Source organism: Giraffa tippelskirchi, chromosome 7, assembly GCF_054371585.1.
Source record: "Giraffa tippelskirchi isolate mGirTip1 chromosome 7, T2T-mGirTip1v1.2.pri, whole genome shotgun sequence".
NCBI lineage: Eukaryota > Metazoa > Chordata > Mammalia > Artiodactyla > Giraffidae > Giraffa > Giraffa tippelskirchi.
The window spans coordinates 85,013,033-85,029,448 of NC_137281.1; the positions used below are offsets into that span (position 1 = coordinate 85,013,033).

Below are 16,416 nucleotides of genomic sequence, written 5' to 3' on the forward strand. Positions count from 1 at the left end.
TGACATTTATACAACACTCCATCCAGCAGCAGCAGAAAGACACATTCTTTCCAGGTGCACATGGAACAGGCACCAAGATAAACCATGTTCTGAACCATAAGACAAACCATAACAAATTTGATATAATCACATAAAATAGCTTTTCTTGACCATGATGGGTATTTAACTAGAAATCAGTAGTCAAAAGAGATCCAGAAATTTCCCAAATATTTGAAGTTTAAAAATACATGGAAATGAACTGACAAAAATCTCACATGAATTTAGTATTTTGAACTGAATGAAAGTGAAAATACAACACGTTGAAACTTGTGGGATATAGCTAAAGCAGTGCTAAGAGGAAATGTATAGCATTAAATGCTTATACTAGGAAAGAAGAAAGATTCTAAATCAAAAATTTAGTATTAAACCTTGAGAAACTAGGAAAAGAAGAGGAAATGAAACCCAAAGCAAGTGAAAGGGAGAAATAATCAAGAGAAGAGCAGAAATCAGTGGAATTGAAAATAGAAAAACAATTGAGGAAATCAATGTGTTTATATACAGCTTGTATATTTCTTTAGTAAAGTTCAAATCCTTCCCCCAATTTCTAAGTGGATTTTTGTTGAATTTCAATAGTGCTTTGTATATTCTGGATATAGAATAGTACAGTCTTTCACTGAGCAGGTGTTTAATTTTGATGAAGTCCACTTTATCGATGTTTTCTTTTATGGATCTGGTTTAGGGTATAATATCTAAGAACACTTCACTTAACCCAAGGTCACAGAAGTTTTATCCTAGGTCTCTTCTAAAAGTTGTCCCAGGTTGTGCTGGTGGTAAAGAACCTGCCTGCTGATACAGGAGACTTAAGAGACAAGGGTTCAATCCCTGGGTTGGGAAGATCTCCTGGAGGAGGGCATGGCAACTCACTCCAGTAGTATTCTTGCCTGGAGAATGCCATGGACAGAGGAGTCTGGCGGGCTACAGTCCATAAGGTCACAAAGAGTTGGACATGACTGAAATGACTTGGCACACACGCATGCACATTTCACATGGAATTCTATGATCCATTTTGATTTAATGTTTGTATAAAGTAGGAAGTATAGGTTGAAGTTCATTTTTTTTTTCAATGTAGATAGATATGCAATATGGTTGAAAGACTACCTTTTCTCCATTGAATTCCTTTGCAACTTGGTCAAAAATCAATTGGCCAAAGTTATGCGGGTCTATTTTGAGACTGTTCTGTTCAGTGGACCTACGTGTTTATCCTTTTTCCTATACCACTCTGTCTTCATTACTGCAGCAAGCACAGAGGGAGTTTCATGGATGGGTTAATACCTAAAATAGATAAGCTTCAGTGATGTCCACTGCCTATGACTTATAGATGAAATATTGCAACAAGGAAGCTTAAGTTTTACCCAGAGATTTTTGTTTGTTAATATCTTCCTCAAGCTTGTATTCATTTTTTAGGTAGAAATGTTTTGAAAGTGATAGTCCCTCAGTCATGTCTGACTCTTTGCGACCCCATGGACTGTAGCCCTCCAGGTTTCTCTGTCCATGGAATTCTCTAGGCAAGAATGTTGGAGTGGGTAGCCATTCCCTTCTCCAGGGGATCTTCCTGACCCAGGGATCAAACCTGGGTCTCTTGCACTGCAGGCAGATTCCTTACCATCTGAGCCACCAAGAAAGCCCAAAAATAAGTTTTAGGCTGTTTTAAATAAGAATATGCTTATATACAAGTGTCTTTGTGTGGGAGTGGGGGATATGCGTGCACACTCACACACAAGCATTCAGAGAACACAGGTTGGGTATCACATTCCTGATTCTTGCAGCAGTCCATGTTTCAAGTTGCCATAACCTTTAGAGTGGTGGTTATCAAAGTTGAATGTGCAATAGAAACACTTGGAGTGCTTGTTAACACATCCATTTCTGGGTTCTGCTTCCAGGGATTCAAGTTCAGGAGGTCTGGGATGGGAGTTTTCATTTCTAACAAGTTCTCAAGTGCTGCTACAGATGGCTCAGGGCTCACACTTTGAGAACCATGGCTCTAGCCCTGTGCTGCCCTAATTGGACCCAATTATTACTTAGTGCTCAATACCCCAAGTGCAAGAACAGTGCTCAAATGGGGTTAATTCCATTCTGAGCACCACCTTACATTCCTTAACCCAAGTTGGAAAGGGAATTAAAACAGAGAAGTAAAAAAACAGATAAATCTGCTATATTCTTGAAATCTGACATGAGTGAATACTTCCAAGGAAAAGAACAAGCTTATCTCCCCTGAAAGGAGTGTTGAAAAGCAAGGAAGAGAAGGAAGCAGTCAGAAAGTTATAATGAAGAATGGCCAAATGTTGATAATTCCTGAAGTTCGGTGATAGGTACATGAGACTTTATTATACTGCTTTGTTTACTGTTAATGTTAGATGTTTGACATTTTCCATTTTTTAAAAAGTTCTTTTTAAGTAAACTGAGATTATAAAGTAGAGGAGCCTAGCAGAAGATCAATGTGTGTTAGAGAAAATTTAAATGCTATTTTCAAACTCTTAAGATGATTTAGAGATAAATCCACTTCACCAGTGTTTCTTAGACTTTCCTTTAAGCCTCCAGTACCAAGGAAAGTACTGGTACTGGAGTACTTTCTATCAGGAAAGAAATCCTTCCTGACACTAAGAAGGTAGCCCGAAGTTTTTCTACTGCAAGTCCGAATTTCTTTGAAATGTTGTGTTTTATTTCCCAGATGTGATTTTGCTCCAGTTAATATCTATTTGGTTTCATCTAAAAATCTTTTAAATTATCATCACAGGAAAATGTTTCCTAGCTATTCACCTAGTAGATGGACAAGCTGTCATCGTTAGCTGTATAACACTTATAACTCCAAAGACAGAAATGTTTCAGTCTCAGAGAAGTATCACGAGCAAGAATCATAGCTCAACAGTCAAAGTCATTAAACAGAAATTTCTTTCCTTGTGTTTGCTCTCAGAGGACTTTGAAATTGATGTGTATTTATTGCTCAGTGTTCTCATACTCAGAAAACAAAAGGGTTTGGGTTCATTTGTGTCTCTGCAATAAAACTCTTCTATTACATTAGCATCTAAGTACATCCTATGTTTCTTAGATTAACTTCTGCCACTATCAATTCACTAGTAAGGACTGAATTAGTACCATCATCTTGGAACCCTCAACAAAAACATAGTGTGTATGGGTTAATCCCAAACTCCTAATTTATGTCTCCCCCAATGAAGAATCTGAAAAGAATGTGTGTCTATATACATATGTATATATATATATATGCATATATATAAGAAACTGAATCACTTTGCTGTACACTTGAAACCAACACAGCATAGTTTTTTGTTTTTTGAGTTCTTTTTTTTTTGTCTGTACCACATGCCATGATGAACTTCTCCAACCAGGGGTTAAACCCATGCCCCCTGTAGTGGAAGCACAGAGTCGTAACCACTGGACCACCAGGGAAGTCCAACAACATTGTAAATTAACTATACATCAACACATGTGTCTGAAAAAAAAGAAGAAAAGCGGTAAAAATGATATTAGATTGGTTGTTTGAAATTTCCCACAAGACCTTGCATCTTTTCATTGGATTCAAGCTTATGCTTGAATCTTAAAAACAGGGTTGTTGAAAAAATAGTGACATCTACATGTATTATACACATACATATGTATCACATTAGTGTAGATCCTGGTTAGGACAGGCAAGGAATAATGTCAGAGAGAATCCTGTGGGTAAAGGAAAATAAAACAAGAGAGGTGGGCCTTGTACAGCAGAAGTGGCCTGAGCTGAAGAGTCTGATTCAACCTTCTGCTCTTGAGGTTAAAAAAAATCTTGGGAGCTTAGACATGGCAGTTACAATAGTAAAACAATCAAGATAGTCGTTGATTGAGCCTCAAAGAACAGGGCATGTGCTAAGTTGCTTCAGTCATGTCCAGCCCTTTGTGATGCTATGCACTGTAGCCCACCAGGCTCTTCAGTCCATGGGATCCTCCAGGCAAGAATACTGAAGTGGGTTGCCAGGCCCTCCTCCAGGGGATCTTCCCGACCCAGGGATTGAACCCAAGTCTCATTATGTCTCCTGCACTGCAGGTGGGTTCATCACTACTAGTGCCACTAGGGTTAAGAGGTTAGAAGCAGGAGGTAACAGCTCCTGAATAGGACCCTCAAGATGGGAGGGGGACACTGGCTTTATTCAACAGTATCTACTGAGTGTTCTTTTGGCACATACAGAATAACACAGAGCTCCCCTCCTATGAAAAAAAATCATAGAATTTTTTAAAATCACAGATAGAAATTACAGACATTTTCCATACTTGACTGAAGACGAGGGAGCTGGGTGAGATGGTTGAAGGCAGAGTGAAATCACACAAGACATTGATTGTCAATCAGGGCCTTATCCTTTAGGGTGGAAATTCAGAGGCAGGGAAGGGACAGGAGGAAAGGGGTATTTTAGGAAGATTAACCTAGTGTAGCTTGCCAGGAGATCCACGTTCAGATCTCTGTCATGGTCCAAAGGTGAGACAAAGAGAACTTGAATGCCTGAGGGAGTAGGCAGGAAGGTAAAGTGAGAGAAAAGGGTAGGGAAAAACAAAAGATGATTGCCAAAACTTGAATCTGAGTAATGGGAGAATAGCTCTCTTTTAAAAGGAGGAGCGGTTAGGAAAGCAAGCTCATTTAGAGTGAGAAAGCTACCAAGCTTATCTCTAAATGAACTGAGCTATAATGGACTCATTAGCATAAACTGGACTACTAGAATGCCTTCTAATACAGCAGCCCCCAACCGTTTTGGCACCAGGGAATGGTTTCACAGAAGACAATATTTCCATTGACCAGGGTGGGGGCAGGTAGTTTGGGGATGATTCAGGCACATTACATTTATTGTGCACTTTGTTTCTATTATGGTTGCATCAGCTCCACCTCAGATCATCAGGCATTTGATCCTGGAGGTTGGGAACCCCTGTTTTAAAGGGCAAACAGGTCCCGCCTGCTCGTGGGAAGTAGATAGTTCAGCCTAGACAGGAGAGGTAGTCCCAGATGGCTGTAGTGACAGAGCTGAGGGCTGCCCATGAGGCATAGTGGGCACTCCAGGAACTGTGGTGGTCATGAACTTGGGGGTTTCCTATTCAGCAGCCCCTTCCCACCTTATCTCCAGGGCCTCTCACTCTTCAGACATTCCCCCTCTACTCCAGCTCCCAGGACCCCATGACACCTCTAACCACACCAGACTGTCCCCCACCCCTCCATGGTCAGGCCTTTTCTGGCTTCTCCCTTTGTCCGTGTCCTCTGTCCCCCAGTGAATCCTGCCCCCATCCTCTGCTTAGTGAACTGCTTCTCATCTTGCAAGTTCCTACTCAGACTCCAACCCCTCCATATTCCTCGGCACCCCGTGGAAATTTTACTAGCCTCTCTACACACATCATATTAGCAGGTGTCCAAGCTCCGAAAATTGTGGGTTGTGTCTTACCTTTGCAGCCCCCCAATACTTCTTTGCTCAGTTTATCATCTCATTTATACCATGCGTGCATGCTAAGTCCTTCAGACATATCCGACTCTTTGTGACCCCTTGGACTCTAGTTCGCCAGGCTCCTCTGTCCATAGGATTCTCCAGGCAAGAATACTGGAGTGGGTTGCCATGCCCTCCTCCAGGGGATCTTCCCGACTCAGGGATCAAACCCACATCTCTTATGTCTCCTGCATTGGCAGGTGGGTTCTTTACCACTGGCACCACCTGGGAAGCCCCACTTAAACCATATATGAGATCTATTTCATACAACATTATTTGGGGCTTAAAAACACACATATTTTCTTTATAGTTAGCAAGCATTCAGAGGAAATTTGGAGTCAAAATACATCAAATGCTAATATTATAAAGAATGAGAATTAGGCGCACTTAGCCATAATTTAGCAATTAAAATAAGAACAGACTTGGCAGTTCCCTTTATTCAAACCCCTCACAACCTGTAATTGTACAGTGCCAAAGAAAGCCAACCTTCTTTCTCTGATACTCTGATTTTTAGTCCAAATTGTTACATCATGTTGTAGAAAATCACACAGATTCAATTCTTTTCAGCTCAAAGTTCAATTCTTTTCAACGCATATCTGAGCTAAAAAAAAATCACTGTGTGATATGTGTGTGTATTTGTTTAACAGAAACCATAATCTGGACATTTTATCAGGTTGGACCTGGATCTACCCAAAGAGACATGTTGCTTTTTTGTTTCTTTGTTTAAAAAAAATAAACAGAATTTTTAGGCATCATTGCATGTGTTTACCATTTTGACCAGAAGAAATGGAGAATAGTTTTTGAGATTGGTTGGAATTCTTAAACAGGAACATCGAGATAAAAGCAGGACTTTACGGAGTTTCCAAGTTTCTTATCTGAACTCCAAGGTTAAAATAAGATAGATCAGAACAATACAGCTCATAATTTACTTCTATTCAATAAGCATTTATTGAGTGCCAAGCAAGAGCTAAGCAGTGGAGCCAACAAGTATATGTCACAGTATCTGCCCTGAAAGTACTCACCTTCTAGCAAGGAAAGCAGGTTTATATACATATAGATCAGGGAAATAAACTTAATAATAGAAACCAGCCAAAACATATATTTATGCATAGCTGTTACTTCTTTCAAAGTTCCACTCTGAACTTTCTTCATACTCTGATCCTAAAACTTCTTTTGCACCACTTTCGGTCTTTGGCAGTTTTGTAGGAGTATCACAGTGACAGAATGTTTTCAACAGGGTAGGAGGAATGTTGGCTTATAATCAGTTCTGGAGGCTGGAAGGCCAAGATCAAGGAGTCAGCATGGTCAGGCTCTGGGGAAGGATCTCTTCCAGGAGGAAGATTTCTTACTGTGTCCTCACATTGCAGAAGGACAAGAAATCAATCTCTGGGGCCTCTTTTATAAGGGTACACACACCCTTTTATGAGGACTCTGCCCTCATCACCTAGTCTCCTCTCAAATTCCCCACCTTCTAATATATCACCTTTGTGTGATATATTAGCTCATGTCCAGCTCTTTGCAATCTCTGGACTGTAGCCCACCAGGCTCCTCTGTCCGTGGGATTCTCCAGGCAAGAATATTGGAGTGGGTTGCCATTCCCTTCTCCAGGGGATCTTCCCAACCCAAGAATCAAGCTCGCATCTCCTTTATTGCCAGGCAGATTCTTTACCACTGAGCCACCAATAGATCACCTTGTTGTTCAGTCACTCATTCGTGTCCAACTCTTTGCGACCCCATGGACTGCAGCCCGCCAGGCTTCCCTGTCCTTCACCATCTCCCAGAGCTTGATCAAACTCATGTCCATCAAGTCGGTGATACCATCCAACTATGTCATCCTCTGTCATCCCCTTCTCCTCCTGCCTTCAGTCTTTCCCATTATCAGGGTCTTTTCTAATGAGTCAGCTCTTCACATCAGGTGGCCAAAGTATTGGATCTTCAGCTTCAGCATCTGTCCTTCCGATGAATATTCAGGATTGATTTCCTTTAGAATTGATCGGTTTTATTTCCTTGCAGTCCAAGGGACTCTCAAGAGTCTTCCCCAACACCACAGTTCAAAAGAATCAATACTTTGGTGCTCAGCCTTCTTTATGGTCCAACTCTCACATCCGTACATGACTATTGGAAAAACCATAGCTTTGACTAGACAGACCTTTGTGGGCAAAGTAATGTCTCTGCTTTTTAATATACTGACTAGGTTTGTCATAGCTTTTCTTCCAAGGAGCAAATGTCTTTTAATTTCACGGCTGCAGTCACCATCTGCAGTGATTTTGGAGCCCAAGAAAATAAAGTCTGTCACTGTTTCCATTGTTTTCCCATCTATTTGCCATGATGTGATGGGACTGGATGCCGTGATCTTCGTTTTTTGAATGTATATCACCTTAGCGGTAAGGATTTGAATATATGAATTTGATGGGGGAGGACACAAATATTCAAACCATAACAGGGATTAATCTATCAAAATATGTATAAGATCTATTGATATATGAGGAAAATTACAAAACTCTGGTGAACAAAATCAAAAAAGAACTAAAAATGAGGAAATGTTCCATGCTCATGAGTATTAGAACTCAATATTGTCAAGTAATGTTTTATGTGATCTATGCACATGGTCTCCCTGCAGCATGTTTATACCTATCAGAAGATGTTCAAAGCCCATTAGAGAATACTGGGGCTTTGTCTGAACTTCTTGTTTGATTATGCATGTTGTTTCTCCTACATCACATTATGTATTTGTAGACATTATCTCCTAAAATTAATTCAATGTTTTACAAAAGTAATTGGGGAGCAACACCCTTGTGGTTCAGGATGCAGAAAACAGTGGCACCTACTTCTGCTTTGGAAATTCCATTATCTAACCCAGTCCTGGCTATACATTAGCATCAACTGGGAGCTTTTAAATCTCTCACTGCCCAGGCTATACCCCAACCAATTAAATCCAAATCACTGGGGAGGTGTAACCCAGGCATGAGTATTTGGGGGAGAAGTCAACTTGGGTTTTTTCAAGTTTTTTTATGTGGAAATAATTTTAATTCATGAAATATTTCAGAAGTTGCTCAGTGTTATATGGCAGCCTGGATAGCAGGGGGGATAATGGATATATGTCTGTGAGGTTGAGTCCCTTTGCTGTTTACCTGAAACTATCACAACATTGTTAATTGGCTATATGCCAATACAAAATAAAAAGTTTAAGTTTAAAAAATGTTGCAGAAGTTAAAATACTACAAAGAACTTTTGTATTTCCTTATTCAGAACCACTTCTATTTTTTTCCTCTGAACCATTTGAGGGTAGGTTAAGTGTATCGTGGCCTTTTACCCAAAAGCATCCCACTTTCAGTGAGTATTTTTTGTGCGTTCATGCTAAGTCTCTTCAGTCGTGTCCTACTCTTTGCGACCCCATGGACTGTAGCCCACCAGGTTCCTCTATCCATGGGGTTCTCCAGGCAAGGATACTGGAGTAGGTTGCTCTGTCCTCCTCCAGAGGGTCTTCCCAACCCAGGTATTGAACCCGTGTCTCTTACATCTACCTGCATTGGCAGGCAGGTTCTTTACCACCAGCTCCACATGGGAAGCCTGAGTATTTACTAAGAATGGATAAATGCTTAGTAAATACTCACTCTCTTATGTAAGCACTGGATAGCCAGCAACTTCACACATTTACACTGTCACTAAACTTACAAGTATTTAATTTAACGTCCATTCTCCAGTTTTGTCAGTTGATCTCATAGTGTCGTTTTAGCACTTTTCTTCCTCTGGTTCAGGAGCCAGTCTAAGTTAGATAATACAATTCGTTGACATTTCTCTCTCTCCTCAATTAATCTGTAATGTTTCCACAGACTTTGTCTTTTGTCATATTGACATTTTTTAAAAAATATACTTGTTGTTGTTGTCATTCAGTCACTCAGTCCAGTCTGATTTTTTGTGACCCAGTGAACTGCAGCACACCAGGCTTCCCTGTCCTTCACTTTCCTGTCCTGGAATTTGCTCAAACTCATGTTCATTGAGTCATGATGGTGATGCCATCCAACCATCTTGTCCTCTGTCATCCCCTTCTCCTCCTGCCTTCAATCTTTCCCAGCATCAGGGCTTTTTCCAATGAGTCAGTTCTTCACATCAAGTGTCCAAAGTATTGGAGCTTCAGCTTGAGCATCAGTCCTTCACTTTAAAAGAATAAAACATTCCTCGCTGCCTGCTGTTCCTCGTGAGTAGGTGAAAGTTAAACCCTCTCAGCTGAGCACTGGGTTGGGCGTGGTGTGTCCTCTGCAAGGTCCACGTCAGGAGACACACACAGTGTCTAGCTTTTCTCACTGGTGCTGCTCATTTTGATCACCTGGTAGAGTGCCGCCCAGTTTCTTCACTGGATAATTATCTTTCTCTTTCTCCCTTGCAACTAATAAGCAGTCTGAGGGGCTGACAAGACCACTGGAATATATTGCTCCATATCAGAATTTCCCCCCAAGGTTCAGTGTGGATTGATGATTTTTGGCTGATACAATATTTACCTTGATGAACAAACTGCAAAATGATTTTCCAACTCTATCACTCTCTCCATATTTACCAGTTGGCCCTTGAAATCTCTCATCAGCATGAGCCCTCCCTTCTCCTCTGTGTATTTATTTATCTATAAATTATTGGTATGAACTCATGAATTTCCTTTTTTTTCAATAATTTATTATTCATTACCATATTTATTTGGCTGCTCAAACAGTCTCAGATGCCACTAGTAGGAGGCCCTTCAAGGTGACTCCTGTATCCTTGTAACAGGTCCCCAGTTTTGTGAACACTTCCTTATTTCCAGGCTTACCTTGTACCTACCCTGCCCTGTTCCTGGTACTAGTCATTTCTCCAAAAAAAGACACCTTTTCATGGAGAGTGGTATAAGAGAACAGATTAAGTTTGCAAGGTATGCTTATTTCTAGTGGATTGTCTCCGCTTCTTAGCCCTCTTAGCAGACAGAGCTAAGAAACATACGCATGTGTGTATATGTGCAGGCTTCCCTGGAGGCTCAGTGGTAAGGAATCCACCTGTCAAGGCAGGAGACACAGGTTCAAATCCCTAGGTCAGAAAGATCTCCTGAAGAAGGAAATGGCATCCCACTCCAATATTCTTGTCTGGGAAATCCCATGGACAGAGGAGCCTGGTGGACTACAGTCCATGGGATCTCAAAGAGTCAGCCACAACTTAGCAACTAAACAACAACAATATATATTCATACATGTAATAAAAATACACATGCAAGCATGTATATTTTGTGCATATGCACGTACACCTATATATACATGATTTCAAAATCATTAATTCATGCTTTTATCTCAAATTAATTTTTAATTAATTTTTATTGGAGTATAGTTGCCGTACAATATTGTGTTAGCTTCTGCTGTACAGCAAAGTGAATCAGCCACACCTACACAAATATCCCCTTTTCACACTTTTATCTCAAATTTAAATCCATCCCCACAAGGTTCTATGCTGCCTTCCCCCATTCCATTATTTATATGTCTCCTTTCCACAGTGAGATCCCTGGCTCCCAATAACATTAAGTCCAGACATCTTGGAAAATGTTTGATAGTGCCTATTGTAACTAAACATGCATATACTTATAATCCAGCAATTCTACTTCTGGGTATATTCCCACCAGAGATAAGGACTTATGTCCACCAAAAGCATAATGTTTGCAGCAGCTTTATGTATAAGAGCTTTTAAATACACCAAAATTCAATCAATATTAGAAAAGCACATTGTGGCATATTTATACAATAATAAATTGCTGCGAAAAAGAATGAAACTCCTGATAAACGCAACAAAGTGGATGAATCCCATGGACATCAAGTTAAGTAAAAGATGTTCAATGTGAAAGAGGATGTATGATATTATTCCATTTATGTGAAATTCAAAAGCAGGGAAAATATGACTGTAGAAAGCAGAGCAGTGGCAACTGCTAAGGTTTGTGAGGATGGGATAATGATTCTGAGGGGGCAGGAAGGAGCCTTCTGCAGGAGCTGGGATGTTCTGCATCTTTATCCAGGTAGCAGTAACACAGGCACAATACAAATACAAAAAGGTCATCAATCTATAATTTAAATATTTTATTATATGCAAGTTACATCCTATTTTTTTAAATTTAATACAGCTATAAATTGAGCTGCCAATGCAATTAACTCAACTGAGATGACTTAATCAGACCAATTCCACATGTGTTCAGGAAATGACAACTGCATCAGAACTTAATCATCTACCTGGCAACTACTGCTTTTCTGTTGTAATACACATCCTGTGTCAGTAATAGGAAAAATTGTACATGCAAGGATTTAACAGTACTGTTCATGGGTTTACTCAGTGTCTTGATTTAATTTTTTGTTGAGTTGAATTGGACTGTCTTATACACACCCCAAGGGTTAGTCACAATCCAAACCTTTAATGGTTTATGCTTTGTGTGTAAAGCGCCTTGATAATAAGCATCCTCTCGGGTTGATTACTGGTAACTTGAAATTCGTGGGAAAAGTCGGCTCCCAGACTCCTAAATGCTCGAAGAAGAAGGGCATTGTGACAATAGCTTCAATAGTGGGGTGGAATGAACATAGGTGTCAACCCCCAGACTGGCCCTTCTGCTGCCCTTCTCTCAGTGTCAGCCCTGTTGCCCAGGCAAAGCCGATGTATAAGACGTGAAAGCATTCCTCCTTTAATGAAGACATCTTCTCTTTTGATCACGACTGAAAAATAAGGGATGAGGGCGGGAAGGTATACCACAGTGCCTCTCCAACTTTAACTGCACCGCAGCCACCTGGACAGCTTGCTAAACCCGAGTGCTGGACCCCACCGACGTTTCTGACTCAGGCAGCCTGAGCCAGCACATCTACCAGCTTCCAGGGGATGTGAATGCTGCTGGCCCAAGAACCGCACTCTGAGAATTACCGCCGTAATCGCAATGAATGTGGAATTAGAGCATCAAAGTTCAAATCCTGAACTTAACCTAATAGTCTGTGACTGTGAGCAAGCAACTTAATCTCTCTGAACCTATTTCCTCATTTGTATGATAAAGACAGTATGTGTCCTGCTTGCCCTATGGGATTGGCATTCATATTTTGTGAGTTCATTTGTGTTTTGAAAACCGTAAATCATTATACCAAAGGTTCTTCACTTTTTTGTGCCTTGGACTCCCTTGACAGTCTATGGATACCATCTCAGAATACTGTTTTTAAATCTATAAAATAAGATACAGGAAAACAAAGGAAACCAATTATACTTAATTGAAATTAGAAAAATATTTTAGAAAAATAATTTGTAATATACATAGTGATGTGCTTCTTTGACATTAAAATAGGTAATCTCGTGGAGGGTTTTCCAATAATTACTATAATTCCAAAATAGTGATGAGTTTTTAAACAATATTTCAAAATATCTGTAACATCTATAATGTCATATGAATACATGAGTGACTTCTATTAGTGACAAAGTTGCAGTATTGCTAATACTATTATGGTCTGTTGCCTATATTTATAATAAAAAGAATGCTAAGTTTCAGTTGGGGGTTAGTGAAAATAAAGATGCGATTGACAGACCCCTCCAAGATGGTCCTTGTGAAGTGAGTAATTGTGATCCATTTTCAGGGTATCTAGCTTGGGTAACCCAGAGAAGGCAATGGCAACCCATTTCAGTACTCTTGCTTGGAAAATCCCATGGACAGAGGAGCCTGGTAGGCTGCAGTCCAGGGGGTCGCTAAGAGTCGGACACGACTGAGCGACTTCACTTTCACTTTTCACTTTCATGCACTGGAGAAGGAAATGGCAACCCACTCCAGTGTTCTTGCCTGGAGAATCCCAGGGACGGGGGAGCCTGGTGGGCTGCCATCTATGGGGTCGCACAGAGTCGGACACAACTGAAGTGACTTAGCAGCAGCAGCAGCAGCTTGGGTAACATATTCTGAGACTCACCTGGGATGGTGCCCATATGTGGGCTTCTACGGAAGCTCATAGACCAGAAATGGCAGGACTACAGACCTCCAGCTATATCACAGCAGCAGTGCCAGTGATGTCCGATCTCTTTACCCTTGAGTTTGTTGTACTGCTTCCATAATAGCTTCTTAAGAATTAGTGAAATATTAAGAAGCTTCAAGGAACTTGTTAGTAGGAGGATCACAGTGATCTGTTGCTGTAATTGATCATGGAGCCAGTGTTTGGGTCATCAACAGTGGGCATTAAGATGGTGGGATGAGGTGTATGAGAAGCAGGGCATGGATATATTAACAATTTTTACATGAACCTTGGAGAAGGGCATTGTTGATGCAGAGAGTTTAGGCCAAAAATATATGCCCGGCATTGACAATTTAAACTGGAATAAAACCCAAATGTCCAACAAGAGTGGAGATTTCCTCTTATTGACATAGTTGTGAGGTTGCCTTTCAAACAGACTTTGCCAAATCTTGACCTCAGTGAACTCACAGACTAGCAAGAGCCATGAGTCACCTGCACCTTTTTGTGAGTTAGTTCTGGACACCATTAATAGCCCTGGAGCTGCTTACAAGTACAGATATTGTAGATGCAGCTGTTTTCAATATGTAAGGCCAGATGGGGGGCTAGTTTTGGACCTGTTTCAGAAGCTAACCTCTGGGCATGCAGTATTAGGACCATGTTTGCAAAAAATCTGATGTTGCTTTTTTTTTTAAGTGTTTTGCTAGTCTATGGTTAAAAATTCATCTAAACATTTAGTGAGAATCCACGGATAACAGTTGTTTAGTCGCTAAGTTGTGTCCAACTCTTTTGTGACCCAAGGACTATAGCCCACCAGTCTCTTCTATCTGTGGGATTTTCCAGGCAAGCATACTGGAATGGGTTGCCATTTCCTTCTCCAGGGGATCTTGCCTACTCAAGGATCAAACCCAAGTCTCCTGAATTGGCAAGCGGATTCTTTACTGCTGAGTCACCAGGGAAGCCCCCATGGATAACAGTAGTAGATGGTAAAAAAGATTCAGGGCCCCAGTGTTTAATTTCCAAGGGGGGGGTCTTTGCCATACTTCAAATGGTTCTTTAATGGACTTTTTGGTTTCCAGATAATAACCTCGTCTATAATACTGCCATTAAAAGCAATAAAATCTTAGCCAGAACCTACCTCAATTCTGAGCTTTTGATGCTCCAAATTGGATTTTAAGGAGAAACTGTGAAAAGGGGGAAAATATTTTATTTCTGCTTGTACCATGTCCTTTATACTAATTAAAAAATTTTAAGCTTTAAAGAAAGTAATATGTGCATGTGGTAAAACAAATTTTAAATGGTAGTAAGAGGATATAAAGTGGGAAATAAATGTCTCCCTTCTCATCTCCCATCCCAACCTAAACCCCCATTCCTTTCCCCAAATGTTAATTGTTTTAGGACTCTCTTGCCCTAAAATGTTTATGTGTGTGCCTACATGTTTTTTTATGTGTATATTTTTATTTTAAAGTGTATAACAAATGAGACTATACCAAATGGACTGTTTTGTATTTTTGTTTCATTTTAAAATGTATCACAGAGTTCATGTCATACCTACAGACCTGCCTCATTGTTTTTAGGGCCATGTGATATTCCATTGCATGGTTATCCAAGATGACAATTTACTGAAGTAATCCTCTATTAATGCATATTTAGGTTGGTTTTAGTTTTTCTCAGTTTAGAACAATCTGCAGAGAATATCCTTATTAAAAAACACTTTTGTATACTTACAGAAGGATATCCGTCAAGTAGTTTCCTAGAAGAATAATTCTCAGGTCAAGATAAGGGGTGTTTAAACCCATCATGGGGGGGAGAAAAAGGGGAGGAGGGGCATTTAACCCCATATTCTTGACCTGAGAATAGTTAGTAACCTAACTGCCTACCAAGGTTGAATCAGTTTACACTCCCACCAACAATGTGGGGATGCATGGATGACAGTTGTTGTTGTATAGTTGCTGAGTTGTATTCGACCCTTTTGTGACCCCATGGACTATAGCCTGCCAGTCTCCTCTGTCCATGGGATTTTCCAGGCAAGAATACTGGAGTGGGTTGCCATTTCCTTCTCTAGGGGATTCTCCTGACCCAGAGATCAAACCTGCGTCTCCTGCATTGGCAGATGGATTCTTTACCAGTGAGCCACCAAGGAAGCTTACTTAGCCATAAAAAGAATGAAATTCTTCCATTTGCAGCAACATGAATGGACCTAGAGAATATTAGGCTTAGTGAAATAAGTCAGACAGAGAAAAGCACTATATGATATCACTTATATGTGGAGTCTAACAAATAATATAAATGAATGCGTATGCAAAACAGAAATGGACTCACAGATGTAGAAAACAAACTAGTGGTTACCAAGGGGAAGTAGAAAGGGAGTATCATCTGTAGAAATACTGAATCATTATGCAGCAAAACCTGAAATTAACCTAGTATTGTAAATCAACTATACTTCAATTAAAAAAGAAATACTGGAAGAGGGCAAGAATGAGTTCAGACCTACACATCTGAGGGATGTTGTCAAATAGGTAATTAGATATACAAGTCTGGGACTAGGGAAGCTTATTATACCTTTCTCACTCCTTTTGTTCACGTGTAAAGTTTTTCATAATACATTATAAAAAATATTAAGTTTAGTAACTGTAAACTGAAAGTACACAGAACCAGTGCCATCACAGGCCTACTGTTGACCATGTCACTTAGAGCAAGATCTCCTCTGGGGCTTCCCTTGTGGTTCAGTGTTTAAGACTCTGCCTCGCAATTCAGGGGACGTGGGTTTGATCCCTGGGCAGGGAGCTAAAGATCCTGCCTTTCATGGGTCAACTGAGCCAAGTGCCACAACAGCTCTTGTGTGCTACAGCTAAGACCCAACAAATAAGTAAATAAATATTTTTTAAAAAAGAAGAATAGGATAGCAGCCATTCTGACTGGTGTGAAATGGTACCTCATTGTGGTTTTGATTTGCATTTCTCTAA

At 40.3% G+C, this 16,416-nt stretch overlaps 1 protein-coding gene across 6 annotated transcripts in view; it reads left to right on the forward strand.

Moving 5' to 3' along the window:
* The window catches only part of THSD4 (thrombospondin type 1 domain containing 4), a 635,320-nt gene that overhangs the window by 585,208 nt on the left and 33,696 nt on the right, over positions 1-16,416 (forward strand). Inside the window, exon 1 of one of the 6 annotated variants that reach the window (XM_081506218.1) lies at positions 3,950-4,072. The exons of the other annotated variants lie outside the window; for them this stretch is intronic. The gene's annotated coding sequence lies outside the window, so the exon portion shown is untranslated. Of the gene's footprint in view, positions 1-3,949; positions 4,073-16,416 lie in introns of those variants that run through there. 6 annotated transcript variants of the gene reach the window in all.